General features: G+C 36.4%; 1 long non-coding RNA gene and 1 pseudogene across 1 annotated transcript; both read right to left on the reverse strand.

Moving 5' to 3' along the window:
- Positions 1-10,605: 10,605 nt before the first annotated feature.
- Positions 10,606-11,428, reverse strand: LOC110724465. The gene is made up of 2 exons (XR_002511999.1): positions 10,854-11,428; positions 10,606-10,719 (listed from the first exon to the last, which is right to left on the reverse strand). It is a non-coding gene; the product is annotated as an uncharacterized LOC110724465 (long non-coding RNA).
- A 7,836-nt stretch (positions 11,429-19,264) lies between these two features.
- LOC110724466 lies at positions 19,265-21,802 on the reverse strand (annotated as a pseudogene).
- Positions 21,803-22,066: the final 264 nt, after the last annotated feature.

Genomic DNA, 22,066 nt, shown 5'->3' on the forward strand with positions numbered 1-22,066 from the left:
CACGACTGGAAACGAAGTCAATCAACCCCGATTGTATCAAAGGTGAAGACCATGTCAAGTCAACACATACATCAAGGCCTCTATCCCAGGAATAAAGCAACACATCTGCTGGATGATGACCCCGTCGTTCCCTCCAGTCAACCCAACGTTAACCTCGTTTCAAGCACAAATCCTCGACCGAAAACAAATATCAACAAGGGTGTCATGAACAACGTTGTGCCGATGTTTAATACCCACCAGCCCAGCACAAGATACTTCATGATCCCTATAAATCCCCATCAAAACCCTTGAGCAAGCAGAACACGGTGTTGAAATGGAGAACAAAGGAACACCCAACCTATATCAAAGAACACTATGGTACTTATTTTATGTAGATCGAGGTTTCTGGTGCTCGTCATGCAATATAAACGACGTTTGAATGCGTCTGTTAAGAGACGAGCATCTCATTTAGGAAGGATTAGGTCACCACTTGAGTAGGAGCAGCAATATGGGTCTCATAGTGGTTGGTCGGGAGACCATCACCCATGCAATAGTCGGCCCATGTATTAGCCAGGCGGACTACCTACATCTGACGAGGAGGAGGATGACTCGGTTAGTCATGCTGCTGACCGGGATGAAGAATCGGACCCTCGGGATTATCATATGGTATATAGGGGTCAGCATGGGAGATTTACTGGTGGTCATTCAAGTCAGCATACTACCAGCTCTGTAGAGACATGGTTAGTGCAGAAGCCGATGTCAGGTGGTCTTGAAGATAGGAGTGTTATCCCTAGTTTTGGTGGTCACGTGGCAGCATATATTTGGGTCGAGCAGGAGAGAAATGTTTTCCGGTGTTTGAGTAGGTCGAAGTTGTGTTCTGAATTGGTTTAGTGGTGTAGGGAATATTTCAAGCATTAAGCCCTAGCTTGAACCCCACTGTGATCATACACTAAAGTACGGTGGCATCCAAAAGGGAAGAAGATAAAGAAAATGAGTCGCCAACAAGTTTTAGGAACTTGTAAACCGTTCACGAGGTGAAGGTTACACCCCTTAACGATCCAAGAGATCGTCAACTCCATAAGGTCTTGAACCAAATAAGGGTCCGGGGATGAAGGTACAAATCCAACCTAAAAGAGATTGAACCTGCCCTAATAATAGACCTCTACTTTATTCTGATTGTATTCATGTGCGCTTTCTTACTAACATGCAATCAATAGGATTAACCCTAAACCTGTTTATCTATGTTGGTTGAAAATTAATGCACAAATAAATCTATTATTGGCGATCACTTGAATTATAATCAGATTAACCCTAAACAAGATTATTAATTATCTTATTAAGCGTGATTACAAGTACCAATTCCCTTTAAACATGCATAAAAGGCGTGATCAAGCAATAACCATAAATATCAAGCAACATAATCATAATAAAAATTATAATCATCATAATAACAATTATAATAATCATAATCATAATAATCATGTTAAAGCATAATAATAGCAAGATCCTAGGCATGATACTAACAAGATTAATAACAAACCCTAGCATGTCACTAAGCAATAAAAATCATATATTTAACCCTAACATGATACTAACATGAATAAATATTAGGAAGAACATAAAAGGCATCATAACAATCATATTTGATATTAAAGTTACCCTAGACATCATATAGGAATATCATAATAACAATCTAAACATGTTTTCTACATCATAATATCAATAAAAACCATTAAAGAACTTACTTGGATGTCTCGTACCTCTTTCTAATAACAAAATACACACGTTAGTAACTTCAAGGAAAATATAAACAAAACAATCAAATTAAATAATTGAAAGAGAGATTTGGGACCAAACCCTCAGAAATTAAACCTTTCACGTCTAGGGCAAAGGCAACTTCGAATATGGCTAGGTGTATCTAGATCTAATGAATGCAGAATTTTGTTTGAGAAAAGCTAGTTTACAAAAGAGAGAGAGAGAGAGAGAGAGAGATGGAATAAGAGAATTGATGATTGTTGATGAAAACTGGTTTTTTTAGATTAAAACTAGTTCTCGAAAACGGAGTTTTTAATACGTTATTTATAGAGAAAATCAGCCAAAAAGATAAAATATCAAAACAAAGTTTTGGCGCACGTAAAACTAAACCAGCGCCAATGCTGGCTATTGGCGCCAGGCGCCAACACTAGCGCCAAGCGCCAACATCAGCGCCAGGCGCTACAGCTGGCGTTTGGCGCTGATTCAGAAAATTACGCGTTTTCCTAAAATCAAATAAAAATTGCCGTACAGGAGGATAAAGTCGTATTTTCCTCAAAAATGCTCTTTGATTTTAATTAGAACTCTGAAAAGTCAACAAAAGTCAATTTATCAATGCTAATTGAATTAAGAATGAAAAGAACCTTCTAGAAGAATCTAGAAGATTAAAACCATTCCTAATTGCATTAGGAATGATAAATCTATATTAGGCCCTCCCCTAGATCATTGGGCCGCATATAAGGCTCAAACCGGGCCCAATTTAGTAAATTAGCCATAACTTCCTCAATATTCATCGGAATTGGGCTTATAATATATCGTTGGAAAGCTCTTTTCAAGCCCCATCCAACTACACTACTATTGGACCCATATCATGGACCAACCAAACTGTATTGGCTGTTTTCTTAAAATAAGTTTTCAAAAACAGAGAGGAGAAAAGAATTAAAACTATCCGCAACACTAAACTTTCCACACTTTCGCTTCATTCGATTATGATTCGACGTGAAAGGTACTCGTCACTGGGTTTGGTTTTGGGGAGACACATTTGGGTGTCTACAAGTGGCGCGGTCGTCAATCGGTGTAGAATCTAGAATTGATTGATCGCAGTTGGTTGTATCACTTGCTCGGGCTGATGTTTTAAAAACTTAATTAGTCGTTGATTTCTTCTTTTGTTGGGAGGTGGCAGCCAGATATAAGCACCTTTCATATGCCATTTGGTGAGATCATCATGTTGCACGATGTGTACCCATTCTTGGGTTGTGGGTCGATGGTCAGATGGTTACTACTACGCCTGGCACAAACGTCTTATGGGACGCGTGCTCGCTTACCATGGATATGACTCCGGATGATTTGACTGAGATTTGTGGCACCAAGACGATTTGGGAGGGTTGTGGGGTGATTTTTGATAAGATTTTTGACTCGACGTTGGAGGCTTAGAGGCACTTTAGTGTCCATTATACTGCGTACTTGTGGTTAGTGCTTGGAGGTACACTGTTTTTAGACAAGAGTGGTAACCGTACACATCCTTTATTCCTCCATGATCTATGTAATGGAGATACCCCTATTAATGAGTACTCTTGGGGTGTTGTTACTCTAGCATACTTGTACCGGCTACTGGGTACGGCCTCACGAAGAGATGCTGATTCGATGGCTGGTTGTCTCACGCTTCTACAAGCGTGGATTTACGAGTTCTTTCCGTGCTTTCGGCCTCAGTAGGGTACCTTGACGAGGAACCTTAATATTCATCGTTCAATTGCTTAAGATTTTGGAGCGGGATGTCCAAGCAAAAACTTGGAGCGCCTATTATCTTTTCGTACTAGAATTAATGTGCTGACTGACCTTGAGGTGAACTTGCTATCGTATGGAGTTAATCCTGGACTAAGAGTGCCCTCCACTCTATTCATTGGCTGCATCCAGTACCGTAACATAATTGAGTCATGCATGCCTGATAGAGTGGTTCGACAGCTTAGATTCGTGCAAGGCATTTCACGTGAGATTATCAGGCCAGATAAGGCCAAGAGGCTGACTAACTTGAAGATGTACTTGGTAGACTTCGCGACTGAGATTACATCTGTGTTGTGGAGGAGGTTTTTCCCTGGGGTATCTCATAGTTTAGTTTTAGGTGCCCTCACCAAACTTAGTGCTAGAGCTCCTATGGTCGCGCCTGGTTACATGCAGTGGATGTATAGGTTTTCTCACCCTCGGCTCTCTCCGGGTCCAGGAGTTACAAGCAACCTACCAGAGTGGACTAACACTGATTATGTAAGTTTTTATGTTTATTATACTATTTAGAATGTCTTCTAATAATGGTTGTTTATATAATATGTTATTGTGTGATTTGCAGTGGATGAGCCGGTCCATGGAGATTCACCAAAGAGCACTGGCAAAGTATCCTCACATGTCGTGTGAGACTAAGACAGTGACGGAGCAGCTTGTATTTGATTAGAAGTCAAAAATGGGGCGGCTCTAGATTGCTTTTTGGTTGCGTTAGTGGTTTTTATGTGAACTTGTTTGAATTGCTTTATAATTCTTTTTTATTAGTCATGTACTATAAGAACTGGACTGTGTATATTTCTATGTTTTTGTTGCATTTAATGTTTTTACTTTTAAACTTCTTTATATTGTGCTTTATTTGTTATGTAATCTTAACTAATGTAGTGAAAGTACATTAAAAGTTACATTTATAATTAAACATATCTACAATAGTTCAAACTTAGTGAAAGTACATTACAAACTATCTAACTAATGCATCCCACATGTTCCTTCAAGCTTCATATTATTGATCCCATCTATTAACACTAGCCTCGTGGTGCTCAGTCCACCAACCGGCGATCGGTGGAAGAGGTGAATCAGGTGCAAGCTCAAGACATATGAATTGTGCTCCACAAACTGTAACAATCACGAACTCCCTACTCGATGACCGGACCCCGCTTCGTTCCCTCATCAGTAACATTGTGATGCATGGGTAGTAGCAAGTTGGTATTAGGCCTACACCAAGACAAATAACTCTTGCGCTGAACCAAGTAGCAATAAGAAATAAATCTTGAATTTTTACCATCCAATGCCGCTCCCCAACATCTCCACCATCCCATCGAATACGCTCTATGTTCATCCATAGTCGTCCAAGCCCGTAAATCCGTTCGTACAAATCAGGATGACCGACAATCTCATTCGCTATTGTTTCTCGAGCGTCAAACCATTGTGCCTGATCACCAAAGAAGAAATTCGCCATACAACAAACGCCATAATTCCCATCACCAATGACATCCTTCCAAGAAGAAATGACCGGCAATATAGGTCCTAAAAGATGGTGCAAATACCTGCACTGACTAATGTCACACGGATCTGCTGCACATAGTTACAAGTTAATTATTAGTAATGTAGTGATGAAATACATTTAATTTTTAGAAACAATAGTTGTATACTATTACCTGTATCTTGGTCACCACCACCACGTTGACTGAACTGGCGGTTCACATGCTCGAAATAACTTCGATCACGCCTGGTGTCATTGTTCCTCCGTCGACCACAAACGTTGAGATTCACATGTGGTTCTTCAAGGTGTGTATGATCCGGATGCAGCTCCTCTTCAATGATGCGAGATACATTTCGACGGTCAGCAAGATCACTTCCCATGATAAACCTGGTAACTCAAATCCACATCGTTCATAAACCTGGTAACTCAAATCCACAACACATCCACATCGTTTATAAACCCGGTAACTTAAATCCTGCATCCTTTTGGTTTCCTCGTGAAGTACTTTCAAGAATTGTTGAGACACTTTGCCATTTATACGTGACAGTGGAAATTGTCTGTACATCTGACCAATTTTAGACCTTGATGCCTCTAGAGTATTACGAATTTCAATAATTCAATTACCGATATGTCAATGGACTCGGGCCTACACGGTATCCAAAGAACCTGCCATTGATTCAAATTAGTAAAGACAATTACGAAATAAAGATGACAACTAATATAGTAATACAACTAACCTGTTGATGATTCAAACGACGTTTACACTGCTGAATGTTGGCTCTCAACTCTACAGTTTGTGGTGTTACCAAAGTTAAGAATTTGGTTTATCCATAATGTCACAAATTTGGTTTTATGACACAACCATGTTCCCTCAACGTACTCAATCACTGTCGGAAAACTTGCCCACGTTGCTTTCATGGTAGCCAGAGCATGATCATACTCCGCCTCAGTTGATGTATCCATAATACGTTTCCATTTGCCATTTTTAAAACTTCTACCAATCTTCTTGTTTTTAAACATCTTCGACACCCTAGCCTCCACAACTTTGTTAATGTGCCATTGGCAGAGTAAATGAGACGTCCCTGGAAACACTTCTCTCAAAGCCGCACATAGCCCAAGTTCACGGTCTGATAAAAATACCAATGGCTCTTTATCAAACATAATAAATTCCCTTAATCACTGACAACACCCACCAATAGCTTGTCGTGCACTCATTGTGCATGAAAACGTAACCAACTTGAAAATTCTAGTTTGTCGGTGTCACACCTACTATCTCAAAGAACAACATGCCATATCGATTGGTCTTGTAAGTAGAATCCATCCCTATGACGTGTGGGTACGTGCGGAGTATGTTGATTGTGATGGGGTGTACCATAAATTCATGTTGTAGGACGTCGAGCTCATTGCTCATGACCTAGTAAATGTACTTACTCTCTCTCGCCAAATGAAGAAATTGTTGAAAAACTCCTCTTCCTTCAGACATCTTCATCCTGAAATCATTCCAGCAGCTGTAAATGTGCTTGATGTTTGGATGATCATTAGGAAATTATTCTACAGTAGTTTCCATGATGTTACGAGGCACAACCTTGGAATTTATCATGTCACGCACAACTTGTTTTGCACCCGGGCTCAATCCGCTATATTTACGATGAACCTCTTGATACACAATCATTGGGTGCTTATGTGTCCTGGTGTGATCATTTTTCGCACGAATATTCCAACTGTAAGTGGTGAATTCATAATAAATCTTGATATAAAAAGGACAACCATTAGCTTTGGTTTTTGTGTCCTTCTCTATCGCGTTCTCCAAATCTCTCAGCTTGCTCCTCCTTCCCCGATCACATTTAAAATATCGGTACGGTTGACCATCTCTAGTTTTGATATATGACGATTTCCCCAAAATAAACCCGAGATTTATAGAAACAGCATTCGCCCATTTAACTACATTCTCAAATGTTGGAAATAACGAGTCTGTGACGAAATTCCCACTATAATTCATACTGTCACCGCCGTCTTTAGATTCCAAATCCTATACAAATTAAACAAAACAATGGTCTAAGACAATTTGTTCGTTTAATAATATTAATAATAATATTTATAAAACAATTTTACAACTACTAATATTATTAACATTAATAAATAATACTAATACTAATAACAACAACAACAATAACTACAACAACAATAACTACAACAACAATTACAAAACAATAATACCCTAATAATAATAATAATAATAATAATAATAATAATAACAATAACAATAACAATAACAATAACAATAACAATAACAATAGTAGTAGTAGTAGTAGTAGTAGTAGTAGTAGTAATAACAATAACAATAATAATAATAATAATAATAATAATAATAATAATAATAATGTTTCAAAAAATAATTATATTACTTCAACAAAACAATAATTACATTAATTATCAAAAACTTAATCACAACAACAATAAAAAATAATAAAAAAAAAAGTAATTTAATTAATATTTTTAAAAAATTCTGGAAAAGGGATATCCACCCAAAATTTTCGGATGTCCAAAAACTTCCGGATCCACCTTGGAACATCCGGAAATTTTTGGCGGATCCCTACTTTCACTCAAAATTTCCGGATGTTCCAAGGTGGATCCGGAAATCAGGCGGATCCACCCTAGGACATCTGGAAATTTCGGGCAGATGTCCCTTTTCAAGAAAAAAAAAACTTTCTTACAGAATGTTCCGACACATTCTCCGACGTACGAATGTTCCAGTCTTCGTTCATAATCCAAGACCCGTCGGGAAAACTTGATGATTAATTTTTTTTAAAATAAAACGATTTAAGGTGGCCGTGGGGACTGATTTGGTTTGATGGTCATGGGGACCGATGTGGTTGAATCGAGATATTCACGTCGTACTACTTTGAGGGGACCGTTTGATAGAATGTGTCTATATATGTAAAAAAAGTCCTCTTTTTATAGTACAACTTGCATAAAGGGAATTTTTGTCCTTTCAAGTTAAAATGGAAGCGTTATTATGTAAAATGGGAGCGACGAATAGCAAATCACTTTTTAAATAATTTATGTTCTTTTTTTTTGTTCTTTTTTTTTTTGTAATGTGTTCATATATTTTTATGAAATACTCATTTTATTAGGTATGGTCCAATTGTTTTATGATTGTATCATAAATGTTCATTATTAATATACTAAATGTTTATTTTTGTTTAGACGTGCTCATTTATTTTTTGCTAATTGTTCAATTTTGTATGTGTTCATTTTTTATTACTAAGGGCCTATTCTGATTGATGGAATTAAATTGAACTAAACTGAATATTTTACGAGAGAAGGAAATTAAGAACTGAACTGAATAGAACTCAACTTATTGGAGCTGAAATGAACTAAACTGAACTGAATTGAACATAATATGAAGTGAACAAGCACTAAATGTTCAATTTTTTTATGTGTTCATAATTTTTTTTTCACTAAATGTTCATATTAAGGCTGTAGTTTAGCAGTTCAATGATTATATGATAATCATGTTCAATTTTAATATATTACATGATTTTTTTACAATAACATATTCACTTTTTAATACTCAACTAGTGAGTAGCCCGGAAGTTGCCACTTATAAAATTGGAAAAATTTCCCGGAATAATATCACCTTTTGCCCGTCCGATGAAAATAATCCCACCTTTCGATTATTTTTTAATAATCCCACCTTTACCCCCCGATCTTTTTTAATGGTCCCATTACCTGGAACCATTTGAGTAGGTTTTTTTTTTTTGAAGTTTAATTCACACGTGTCGTTACTTGATTGGCCAAAAATTAAAAGTAAAAAAAGTTTAAAAAAAACAAGAACCACCATAGTCACCCCAATTCAGCCACCACCGTTCCCACCACCACCCAAAATCAAACCCTAGAACCACCATCCCACCCATGCCTGAAACCACCGCCACCTAGAAGTCGTCGCGCTGACGACCCCACCAGGCCAACCCAACCACAGACCCCCATTAACCCTTTAATTCAAGACCACAAAACCCACCAAACCAAACCCGACGGGTTTAACACGGAATCGGGGCAAGGAGTTAATGGGGGTTTGTGGTTGGGTTGGCTGGAATTCGGGAATCGGGGCAAGGATTTAATGGGGGTTTGTGGTTGACGCGGCTGGAATTCTGGAAAAGGGAAGGTTGACGCGGCTGGAATTCGGGAAAAGGGAAGGTCGACGCGGCCAGAGGGGGGCGGGGGATGTCGGCAAAGTGGAAATTGGGGGATGGGGGTGGTTGCGAGGCCGAATAGGCGATGGGAGGTTTGGGGTTTTGCCGATATCGACGGTGGATCTGGTGATAGGGTGTCGTTTTGGTCGGGGAAGGAGGTGGTTTACTGGTATAGGTGGGTTAGGTGGTCGGGGAAGGAGGTGGTTTAGGTGTGTTGGGTGGTCGGGGAAGGAGCGGGTTTAGGTGGTCAAGGAAAGAGGTGGTCGGGGTTGGTCGTTAGGGAGGTTGTCGTGCCGGGATTGGTGGCTGGGGAGGTCGCCGCTCCGGGGTCGGTGGTTGGGGAGGTGATTTTGGCTGGTGGGTGGCTTTAATTTTAATTAATTGTTTTTTAACTTTTTAAATTTTTTTATTTTATTATTTAGACTAATCGGGTGCCAACACGTGTCAAGTAACTTGCTGCAGTAAGTTAATTGACCGGTTGGGACCATTAAAAAAGAACGGGGGGTAAAGGTGGGATTATTAAAAAATAATCGAAAGGTCGGATTATTTTCGGCGGACGGGCCAAAGGTGGGATTATTGCGGGCAATTTTTCCTATATAAACTTTAAAAGCTTTAAATAATTGTCATTGTCATTATCAAACTAAAATTAAGTTTTTTTAAGTATATTTTTTTTAATTGAACCTTATGGTCGGTTTGCACTTATATAATTGTTTTTACATATTATAATAACATACTTAATAAATGGCTTAGATGGTGAATTAGTTATCTCTCTTACAAGAGGCTGAGGGCTCGATCTTTCTTATCATAACGTTTTTATATATGAGTAATGTTGGTTGTTTGGGTGATGTGACATTGTTTGAGTGATTATATGGCGTCATGAGATGTTGGGAAGATGACGTGGCGTATCAAAAAAGGACTATGTGGCACATTGACATTTTAAGGTACGTCTTTAGTATATATCACTACTACAAAAATGGGCAAAGAGACCCGTTGAAATATGCTTGAGAGCCCACCCCTAGAGGTCTCTTTTATTCAGAGAATTTCTCGTGAGGGGTTTGTTTGTGCGGACAAACACCACAAGTCTGTTATTTACGTGATGAGATTAAAAGTTTCAAAGAGAAAGAGACCTGTTGTTTAATATAAGGGGTCTATTTAACTATATGAAACAGACCTGTCAGGTCAAATAACGACTCTCTTTGTTCTTTATATTTTGAATTTTTTTTTTTTTTTTTTTTTTTTTTTTTTTTTTTTTTGCGGTTTGCATTTTAATTAATTTTTTTTACGCTCTATACAAACTGGCAGAATTGAGGAGCAAAATTATACGGAGTAGATTGGTATTAGTAATTTGTATACTTAATTTATATGTAACATGCAAATCACACTTCAAATTGAGAAGGTGAAAAAAAATAAAAATCAATGAACATAAAATCCCTACAAAAAAATGTTTGAATTTATTGAAATTTACAGTTACAATTACATTAATTAGAGTTGAGTACTCCATTTTCTTCCTTCTTTGTTTGATTGTAACGACATCAAGCAGATCTGACAAAACAAAATTAAATTAATGAATGATTATAATTGAGAATTCCACAAAGTAAATGAGATATGCACTACAAATTTAAAGTGTAAATATAAAATTTAATTAACATACAAACAATAGGAGAAAAAAAGAGTACCAGTCATTAAAGCTTCTTCGAGATTTCGACTCTTGAATTGCTTCGGAACAACATACTTGTTAGTCTCATCTACTTAATCAGCCACAAATGCATAATCAAAGCACATAACCTTACATAAAATCAACGGCAAACTTAAAATCTAGAAATTTCAAAATTCCAGACAAAAAAAAAAAGAATCAATTGAAACTTGTAGAATTATAAACAAATAATTTCATATATAACCTCTTGAGAGACAGAAGCAGATTACAAAGCGAGCGCAAAGAGGAGAGAGACGTGAGGTTCGAAAGCCGACATGGTTGGGCATTGCTGCGGTTTTGAAGGAGAACGAAGCATGGTGAGATTATATAAGCTTTGATTTATGGTGATAAAATAAAATAAGGTGGTGTTGAGGAGGAGGAGGTGGAAGGGACCACCAACCTTAAAAAGGAGGAGGAAGCAACAGTTTTTGCTCAAAGAAAAAAAAATGAGAGGAGAGTGAAAGAGAAAAGGAAAGTGGGTGACTAATGGAGGATGAATAGTGATGGGAAATGGGGAAATGAAGAGAAAGAAATAGGCTTTTGCTATCAATCCTTTAAGTGGTGGGCCCATACACATATAAGAGACCTCTTATTTTTTTTCCCTCCATCTTTTGGTGGACCCTATGATACATAAGTGACTAGTTATCTCTAATATCATATCTATTATATTAAAGATAGCCGTTGAATACATCAACGGGTCTTTTATTATAGGTTCCTTTGACCATTTTGTAGTAGTGTATTATAGATGTTATTTAATTATTACTGTAGGCGTCGTTCGAAGTGCGCCTACGTTAAAGCATGTTGTGAATATGCTTGGCACTCATAGGAAGTGGGAACTGACATACGATTAGGGGAAAGAAAAGTAGGGAGCCGCCAACAAGTTTTTAAGGAACTTGTAAACCGTTCACGGATCATAAAAGGCAACCACGAATAAAGGGACAACGATAGGCAAAAACGATTGACCCGTGAAGGTTACACCCCATTCATAATCCATGAGATTACTAACTCCATATGGTTCGGAACCACTAAAGGAGGATCGAGGATGATGGTACGAAGTGAGTCATGGAGTCACATTCGCCCATATTGGCCTCTACTCGATTCTTATAGTGAAAAGTGATTCCTACGATCTCAAAGGCATGCTAACAAAGATTCAATTTGCTCCAATCTATTATTAGGGTAAATTGGTTTAATATTAATGCAACATATAATTCTAATATATCATGATCACTTTATTAAACAACAAGATTAAAAAGGAATCTAAATCGGTTGTCCAAATTATCTTATTAGGTGTGATTTTCAATTACATATTCCCTTTAAGCATGCAATGTGGAGATCAATAAATATAATAGAATATACATTAATATTGGAAGTAATTTAAAAATAATAGCGTTAGTCAAATCAAATATAAATAATAACCCTAATCATGATACTAGCAATATAAAAATAAAATAAGAGTTATTAAAATAATCAATTACTCACATTCCGCGCGTTCCTTTAAATTGCTACATCATGAATAAATTGTTAGTAACTTCAATAAAAAAAATATAAATTAAATTAAAACAATTAAGTAAATGTAGAGTTTATTTGGTCCAAACCCTAAGTTAATTCTACCTATCACGCCTTGGTTAAAGTATAGAACTTTGGGTATTATATGAACTCCTTGGAGTGCTTAAGGGAAGTATTATGGAAGAATAGAGAGGCTAGTATTTAGGCTAAAGAGGGAGAAGAGAATGATTTTATGATCAATATTGTTGATCCTTGGAAAAGGGGAGATATGACCTCTATTTATAGAGAAAAAAGAATGGTCGAAAAAACAAGATAAGATCCGAATTAAATCGGAATAAAACTTGATAGACTGCAGTTTTTGCGGTTTTTGTTTTTATCATATCTTTTGATCCAGAAATTGGAATAAGATGAATAAGATATATTTGGAAATATCTTGAAGTCTACTTTCTAACCCAATTAGAATCAGATTAAAACAATTTATAGAATAGAAGATATGGCTGAAATAGTGAGACGGTGTCGGTTTTGGATAGAGTTTGATATTTTATTCATATCTTTTCCATTATAGCCCAGGATTGATATTATAATATATCATTTGAAAGATAATTTCAAGGACTATCGAACCATATAAAATTTGGATAAAAACTATGAGGCACGAAAATAATATCTATCTATCTTTGAACGTCTTTCAATTCGGATAAAATTAGAACTTTAAAAAAAAGGAGTTTTATTCAATTCCAAACTCTTTAATCTTACCTTTTCAAAAAGGATAATTAAGATCTTTTAGAAACTTGTAGAAGCTTCCAATTAATCCTAATTGGTTTAAGAATTGGATTAAATCATTTGGACCCTCCACATGATCATTGGGTCGTAGGTAAGGTGGGCTTAGGTTCGGTTTAGGCTCAGTTTAATATTTTGGTCACAACTTATTCGTTATAACTCGGATTTGGGCTTATAATATATCATTGGAAAGATATTTTCATGCCCCATCCAACTATTCAATCATTTGACTCAGATTATGGATCAAAATAACTGGATTAAACGTTTTTATAAAAAGAACACGAAATGAATGCTTTTAAAGGACACAAAATGAATTATTTTGGGTTTAAAGGCACGAAAAGAGGAAAATAAGTTATGATTTGGGGAAATGGGTTAGGAATTGGGTTTTTTTTATGAAATGGAAATATGGATTTAAGCACTCCAAGATTAAATACTCAACCCGACCAATAATGACGGTGAAAGGTTGTTCATCATTGGGTTTTGTTTTGGGGAGACATTTTTAGGTGTCTACAATTACGTGTTAATTTTTTATGTTTTTTTTTACGTGTTCAAATGTTTTTATTACTAAGGCGCATTTGGTAAAATGTAGTTATAAAGATAGTAGTTAGCTCTGATAGAACGTAGCTGCTAGCTATTTGTTTTGTTGTTATCTGTCAAATAGCTATTAGTTATGAAAATATATAATTAAGTGTGAGTGTTTGGTAATCTAATGGCTGATTAGCTATTAGTTGTAAAATTCTCAAAATATAGAAAAAAAATTTCAACAACTACTTAGCTTTTCACAAAATTAAGCTATTAATATTTAACTTTTGACAAAAGATACTCCAAGCATCAAACTCTACTCCCACTATTATATTGTCAAACACTCAAGAGGTGTTTGGTTCGCAAAATGGTATGGGGATGGAATCAGGAATGAAACCATAGTGGTATGGGTTTGGAACTTGATTCTTAATACAATAAGTTTGGTATTCTTATGGAATGCAATTTTTTTTTCTTTTATTTGATACCTAAAAGCACTAGTGGAAAAAAGGCCGTCCGTAACGGGCAAAAACTTAAGTATGGGAATGAGCCAAACCTACCTCCCTTCCAAGGTTTCTAAATCTCATATCTTGGGCATTTGAGGTATGAGTTTGAAACTTTTAAAATAATAAAACAAACATAAGGTATGGTTTTAAACCATTTTAAACCCATACCTTATACCTTAATTATGTGAACCAAACGCCCCCTCATATTCTTAAATAAGTAATGGTTTGAATAAGCCAAACCACTAAAAACTACATATAACTAAACATGGGCACGGGCCGTGCCAGCACGCGGGCAGCACGGGCCCGGCACGACTCCGCCACGGCACGGCACGGCGGCCCACCTGTGGGCCGTGGGCCGTGCCATGAACAAATTTGTGGGATTTGGCACGGGCACGACACGTGGCACGCCGGGCGGCACGGTGGCCGGCACGTGGGCCGGCACGCTGGCATGACCCGACAGCACGGCACGTGGCACGGCCGGGCACGGCACGGCACGACACGAGCCCGCAAGGCACGGCCCGGCACGGCCCATGCCATTTACCGTTGGAAAACTAGCCGTTTATGGCCGTTTTCCAACAGCTATAAACGGCTAGTTTTCTACCCCTTTTCCCACCCAAATTCCCTATAAATACCTCATATTTTCCTCCAAAATTTTCACAATTCATCAACTCATCTCTTCTCTCTTATTCTCTAATTTTCTTACTCCCAAATTCTCAATTCTCAAATTCCTACAAATCCTACAATCTTGCTCTCTTTTGTGAAAAAAATAAAAATTCCTACTCTCTTATAAATTTTACATTTTTACTATTATTACCTTTATTAGTCTACTACCAAAAAAAATTGTTATATTTACATTCGGGAAATTATAAATTCGGGAAATTATAAATTTGGGAAAGCATTGAAGCGTCATTGTAAGATCTAACTCAACTTTATTTTAATTTGTTATTGTTAGTTGTTAATCTTGTTATTATTATTATTATTATTATTATTATTATTATTATTATTATTACTATTATTATTATTATTATTATTATTATTATTATTATTATTATTATTATTATTATTATTATTATTGTATTATTGGAAGTTGGAACTACTTAATTATATAAAAACTACTTTCTATTTTAATTGTGGGTTATTTGGATAGTTGAAATCTGTCTAAGGAGGGACTTGGGCTCTGGACAACGTCGCTCCTAACCTCTCCTACCTGGGATCTCATTGATCCAACTAATCTACTATTATTATAATTATTTTTAAAAAATTTAATTTATATAAAAAATAATTACTAATTCTTATTGTTATTGTTATTATTATTGTTGTGAATTGTTATTATTATTGTTATTGTTACTTTGTTATTGTTATTGTTATTTGTATTATTATTATTATTATTGTTATTGTTACTTTTATTGTTATTATTATTAATTAATCATGGCATCAAACCCGAACGCTTCCTCCTCCTCTAGAAAAGCCAAGTCAAAACGTAGGGAATCACCAAATCCAAACACTTCAATGCCTATTCCCCCCCCCCCCCTAACATGCCCTTTCCCTCCCCTAACATGCCCTTTCCAAACACTTCCACCCCTTTCTTTCATCCCCAAAACACGGGAAGGAAAGAACAAATGGATGATATGGCTCCTTGGACCCAATTTCAACAAAGCCAATTTCAACAGTATGAATTTCCTTTACTCATCCTTCCCAAGGTAGCCAAACACAAGCCTCCGAGTCGAGTGAACCATCCACCCAAATTCCCAACACCCAAATCCTAACATATTAGAGTGGTGTACCGAAGAGGATTTTGCTCAAACCAAAAGAAAGAGTGAAGTTTGGTCACATTATCAATTAAGTAAAAATGGACAAAAGGCCAAGTGTCGGACTTGTGGTAAAATTTTCTCGGCCGATACCAAGGGAGGGACGGGACACCTTAACAGACATACAAAAAAATGTGGTGGACCATCTAGTGATCCAACCCAACCCAAAATTTCTCAATTCCATCCACAAGGCTTCATTTACAATTACGAGAGAGATAGGGATGAACATGGGAGAATGATTGTACATGCGGAACAACCTTTTCTTTTCGCCGAAAATGATGCCTTCAACAACTATGTTAACCGAGCACTACAACCAAAACACAAAAAAATCTCTCGAAAAACCGTTCGATCTGCTGCCATGAAGAGTTATCTAGAGTACAAATTGAAATTAGTAAATGAAATAGCTAATCTTCCTAGTAGAGTTTCTTTAACCGCCGATACATGGGATGGTGGTTACGGACTCCACTATTTATGTGTTATTTGTCATTGGTTAGATAATGAGTGGATGTTACAAAAACGCATCATTCATTTCAAAATGCTTGAATACCCTCATACCGGTCTTAACATTTCACATCATTTAATGGAAGCCAATGATGCATATAGTCTTAGGGATAAAATCATGTCAATGAATTTCGATAATGCAACTTCTATGACATATATGCGAATTTGGTCAAAAACCAATTGACCGATGTTATATTAGATGGAGATGCACTTCATGTTAGATGCATTTGTCATGTTCTTAACTTGTGTGTGAAGGATGGAACACAAGCAATTGGTCCATTTTATCACAAAATAAGGAATGCTATTATGTCTATTAATAGCTCTAACATGAGATATCAAGAATGGAAAGGTTTTTGCAGGCAACAACGGATAAAAACAATAAAAATAGCACCGGATTGTCCAACTAGGTGGAACTCCACCTATGAAATGTTGAGTCGGGCAATCGAGTACAAGGTTCATTTAACACTTTTTTATAATATAAATTTCCACAAAATGCTTTACTAGAAGATGATTGGGTTAATTGTGAAAAATATATGCAGTTTTTACAATTACTATATGGTATGACACATTGTTTTTCTTCTGTATATAATCCTTGTTCTCATTCTTTTCTTAGTAATGCATGTTTACTTGCACAACTTTTTGCGGAACACCAATCTCAACATGTTTATCGTGGATATCTTCCATCCATGGAGGAAAAATGGCGTAAATATTACACCGATATTCCTATGATTTATATTTTTGCTTCTATTTTAGATCCTAGGCAAAAATATGATGGCACCTTTTTATTAATTGATATTTATTATAGTAACATGAATTTTGAAGATGATGTTGAAGCTTTTAAAAGGAAGGTGACGAATGATTTTTTTCTTTATACAGAGTTTATGAAAGTAAATATGGAACCGTGTCTCGATTTGCCCCTTCTCAAACATCCAAAAATGTAAGTAAACGGGCCAAAGGTTTATTTGCACAAGCTGCTAACATGATGTCCAAGTTTTCAGGTACGGAATCATCATCAAGTAAGAGAACACAAAGCGATGTTTCGGAGTTGCAAATGTACTTAAGTTACGACTTCATGAAAGGCATGGACGATGAAGAGAAGTTTGGCCTCGACATCCTCGATTGGTGGAAATCACAAACCGTGAAACATCCAATTTTGTCGGCAATGGCTCGTGATATTTTTGCAATCCAAGTCTCCTCCGTTGCCTCCGAAAGATCTTTTAGTGCGTCGGGACGAGTTTTAGACGATAGAAGAACAAGACTAAAACCCAAAACACTTGAAATGTGTGTTTGCTTCAAGGATTGGTTGGATGCCGAAACTCGTTCTTAAGATCGTACTTATGCACAAAACGACGACGATGAAGGAACGTCGACTTCTTTTAGTTCTCATACTTCTCAATCAACTCAATTGGCGGATGAACTTGAACCTCTAGAAGACGAAGACGAAGACGAAGATGAAGACGAAGGCGAAGACGAAGATGAAGACGAAGGCGAAGACGAATACGACCAATAATAATTACATGATTACATATTTACATTATACACTATTGTATTCTTTTTGTATTATCGAACTTCGTATTCCGTATAATAAATGAAGTTATTCAATATTCATACACTATTGTACGATTTTTAATTATCATTACTTATTTTGTATTATTGAATTATCGTACATTCGTACCGGCTACCGTCATATAATAAAATAAGTTATTCTTCAATTTTTGTGTTTTCGGATTATCGCACTCGTATGTTTTTATTATATGCATTGTTGTTTTTTGCTAAATTAATAAAATTGTTTTTATTTGTATAAATAAACTTAAACATAATTATTAATTAGATAAATAATTTATATAACCTAAATTAAAATAAAGTTGTTCAAAAACTGAAAACAAAATATATTAACATTAACATTTAACATAAACATAAATTAATCACATATATTAAGTTGTACTAAAAAAAATATATATTGTTTAATTCGTTTTTTTTCATTTATTAAAAAAAATAATAAAAAATAAAATAAATAAAAAGACTGGCACGGTTTGGCCCGCGGCCCGGCACGGCACGGCCCGCAAGGCACGTGGGCCGTGCCGTGCCGTGGGCTGGGGTGTGCCAAATTCAGTCACGGCACGGCACGACACGGCCCCCACCCCGGCACGGCCAGGCACGGCATGCGGCAGCACGAGCACGGCCCGTGCCCATGTTTACATATAACCTACTCAAAAACTAATGTCGAACACGTCTAAATGTTGATATTATAGGTGAGGTGCAGGTGCAACGTGGACTTATTAAGAATTAGGACATAATGGTTGTGACAGTTATTCAAGTAATACTAATCCATTATGCTCAACTGAAACAAATTATGCATTAAAAATTCTTTTGTCAGAGGATTTAAATTTGGGTGACACATTTTAGAGATAATAATAATATATTGCCTTGCTACATTTTCTTATTACAATTTTTTGTTCCTCCCTACCAGCCCCGACCCTTAATATCATCATCATAATATATAATTCCACTAATAATCCTCTAATGCAATATAACACTTATAAATGAAAAAATTACCGTTTCAAAATATCAATTGTTAAATATAGGTTTAGGTCACACCCGTCACGAGAAAGTGCAAGTCTACCATTTTACAAGACCAAGGAGGTTCCACCTCAAAACCATATGGCAATGAGGGAAGTAGCCCCTTAGCCTTATATTGTAGTGGTTACTCTTGAATTCTTTCAATGTGAAATTCCATTACCACTACACTCCCTCTTTAGTGTTTTAGTGTGGGACAAAAGAATGCTTACATGTGAGCTGTTCTTGGGTACAACATCAATGTAGAATTTAAACAAAATTTATTGAGAAATGAATCAAGTATCTTGAACTTGCTACAGTTCATTTCCAATTTTTCAAAACGTACAAGACAATAACTAGTATACTATAGGTTTCTTATATGAGTTTAAATTTTGGTTTATTCAATTTGATGACCTATTTATCAACCGGGCAACTGCGGAGGACAACCGTCTCAACGGTAAGGCCAGGGCCAAAGCCAAACAAGACACCACAATCCAATCCATCTCCGGTAGTAGCCTTACCCTCATCTAATGACCTCTTGCGCGTCTCATCCATTATAAACAACACACTTGCACTCGACATGTTTCCATACTCTCTCAATACATGCCAAGAGTTTCTTAGTTTACAACACTCAAGTCCAAGTGTTGATTCTACTTGGCTTAAAATAGCCGGTCCTCCAGGGTGAACTATCCAAAATATCGAGTTCTAGTCGTTGATCCCTAAAGGGTTAAATGCCTCAACAAGTGATTTCTCAATGTTATTTGATATCAACTCCGGAACACTCGGAAGCAATTGAACGGCTAAGCCAATTTCTCTAAGGTGGCCCTCGATAGCTCCTTCAGAGAAAGGCAGTATTTTCTGAGCTGTCGAGACCAGCTCAAAGATGGGTCGTTCGTTGAACGACTCATTAGGGTGTGCACCCACGATCACAGCCGCAGCTCCATCTGCAAAAAGAGCTTGAGACAACATTGACTCCGGGTTGGCCTCAGAAGGCCCACGGAAGAAAATGGATGCGCTCTCAGAGGAAACAACAAGCACTCGAGCTCCATGGTTGTTCTCTGCAAGGTCCTTGGCCAAGCGAAGGGTAGCTGCACCCGCATGGCAGCCCAATTGGCTAAACATGTATCGCTTCACTGAAGGGTTAAGGCCTAGAAGCCGTGTCAGCTGGTAGTCGGCACCGGGCATGTTGACTTCAGTGGAAGTGCAGAAGATAAGATGAGTGATCTTGTTTATGGGCTGCCCCCACTCTTCAATGGCCTTCAAAGCCGCCTCTTTTCCGAGTTTGGGAACCTCCTTAGCGAGTATGGCTTGGCGAGTGTCTAACGAAGATGCGTTGTAATCGCACATATGTGGGTTGTCTTTCAAGATTTGCTCAGTTAAGTTCATGTGCCTCTTGTTGATCGTAGTTTTCTCACCTGAATATTCAATTTTTTTTTTTTTTACATTAGAAATGTTAGTCAAACATGCACATTAGAAAGGAACAAGGGTTTTGTGTATTGTACAAATAAAGACTAAACACGCATATAGCTTGTTAAAATAAGTAAATAAGGAAACATGTTTAAGCTAATCTGCTAATTGAACATTTATTGAAATGGATATATTATCATACCTTGTTAGATAAAATAAGTATAATGGTAATACGAGAGGTGATAAATTGTGATATGCGACCTTAAGTGTGTAAGTCAAACATGCACATTAGCAAGAGACCAGGGTTTTGTGTATTATTATTATACAAATAATAATTAAACACACATATAGCTTGTTAAAGTAGGTAAATAAGCAAGTTTAAGCTAGCTAATTAATCATTCAAATGAATATATTATACCTTATGAGATTAAATAAGCATACATATTTTTTACTTATTTAAAAGATATTAAGACAATGTTCAGTCCACCTTAAAAAAATAATATTCGGTAAAACCTATTTCAGTTTAGTAAAAATAATTTTAGTTTAGTTAAAATCAATAATAAAGAAGGAATATAAAAGAGAATTAGTAAAATTTATTTTAATTCATTAAAAAAAATTTAAATTCAGCAAAAAAAATTTGATTCATAAAAAATAATTTAAGTACTCGTACCAAAATAAGATGAAATGAACAGGTCCTAACTGAGGTGATAATTAGTGTTTAGCAAGCTTAAGTGTATGTAGGTTATTTTTTAATTTGTGTCGGAAAGCTAAAGTAACCATATAAATCAGAGGGTTTTTGTTATTTTGTATGATGTGGAGAGAGCTACAAGCCTACAAAGGCACTTGATTATATATATATGAGAGATTAGATCTCAACTCTTAAGTAGCACCCACAAAAAAATTTATTATGAGCGTATAAGCAAAGGATTGATGCTAAATATAATCCGGTTTATTATTTTTAAAGATAATAGATAAATAGTAGCATAGAATGTATAACTAAGAAAAACCTACATATGCGCTTGAATTTGGACTTGAGATCAGTCATATCCTCGCTATTAGTAACACGAATATAGAAGTCAAGACAGTCAGCTTGGTACACTATATTTGGTGGATTTGCCGTGCCAATAGCTAAGATGTTAGCTAGGGCTTTTATTCTTTGGCCTTTGTGGGATTCAATAATATCAACTGGTGCCATTGTTTGGAGATGCCGAAAAGGCTAATAGGCTTGGAAGAACAGTTGTGGTAGTGAGGAGAAAGATAAGAGTCAATCAAAAAATGGTTGTAGTAATAAGCAATTGCATTGGAGTTATATAAAGACAATAATGCTTACTTGTACCTGGGAGCTTTGCTTCGTTGAAAAAGTCTACAGTCTCCCTTTGTGTTACTTTTAAAGTTTAACTTCCTTCATTCTAAACAAGTAAACAGAAAAAGTCTTTCTTGCATTTAATTAACGTACACTATTACTGTGTACATCTGTGTTTACAAAATTGAGATTTTATGGGAGGCATCTAGCTAAGCGCCTAAGTTGGATATTGAATTCATTTATTTAAGGAAAGATGGACTATAATTAAATTAGCTAGCATATCTCACGATTGTTAAAAATGAATTTAGTCAAG

Source organism: Chenopodium quinoa, unplaced genomic scaffold (genome assembly GCF_001683475.1).
Source record: "Chenopodium quinoa cultivar QQ74 unplaced genomic scaffold, ASM168347v1, whole genome shotgun sequence".
Lineage (NCBI taxonomy): Eukaryota > Viridiplantae > Streptophyta > Magnoliopsida > Caryophyllales > Amaranthaceae > Chenopodium > Chenopodium quinoa.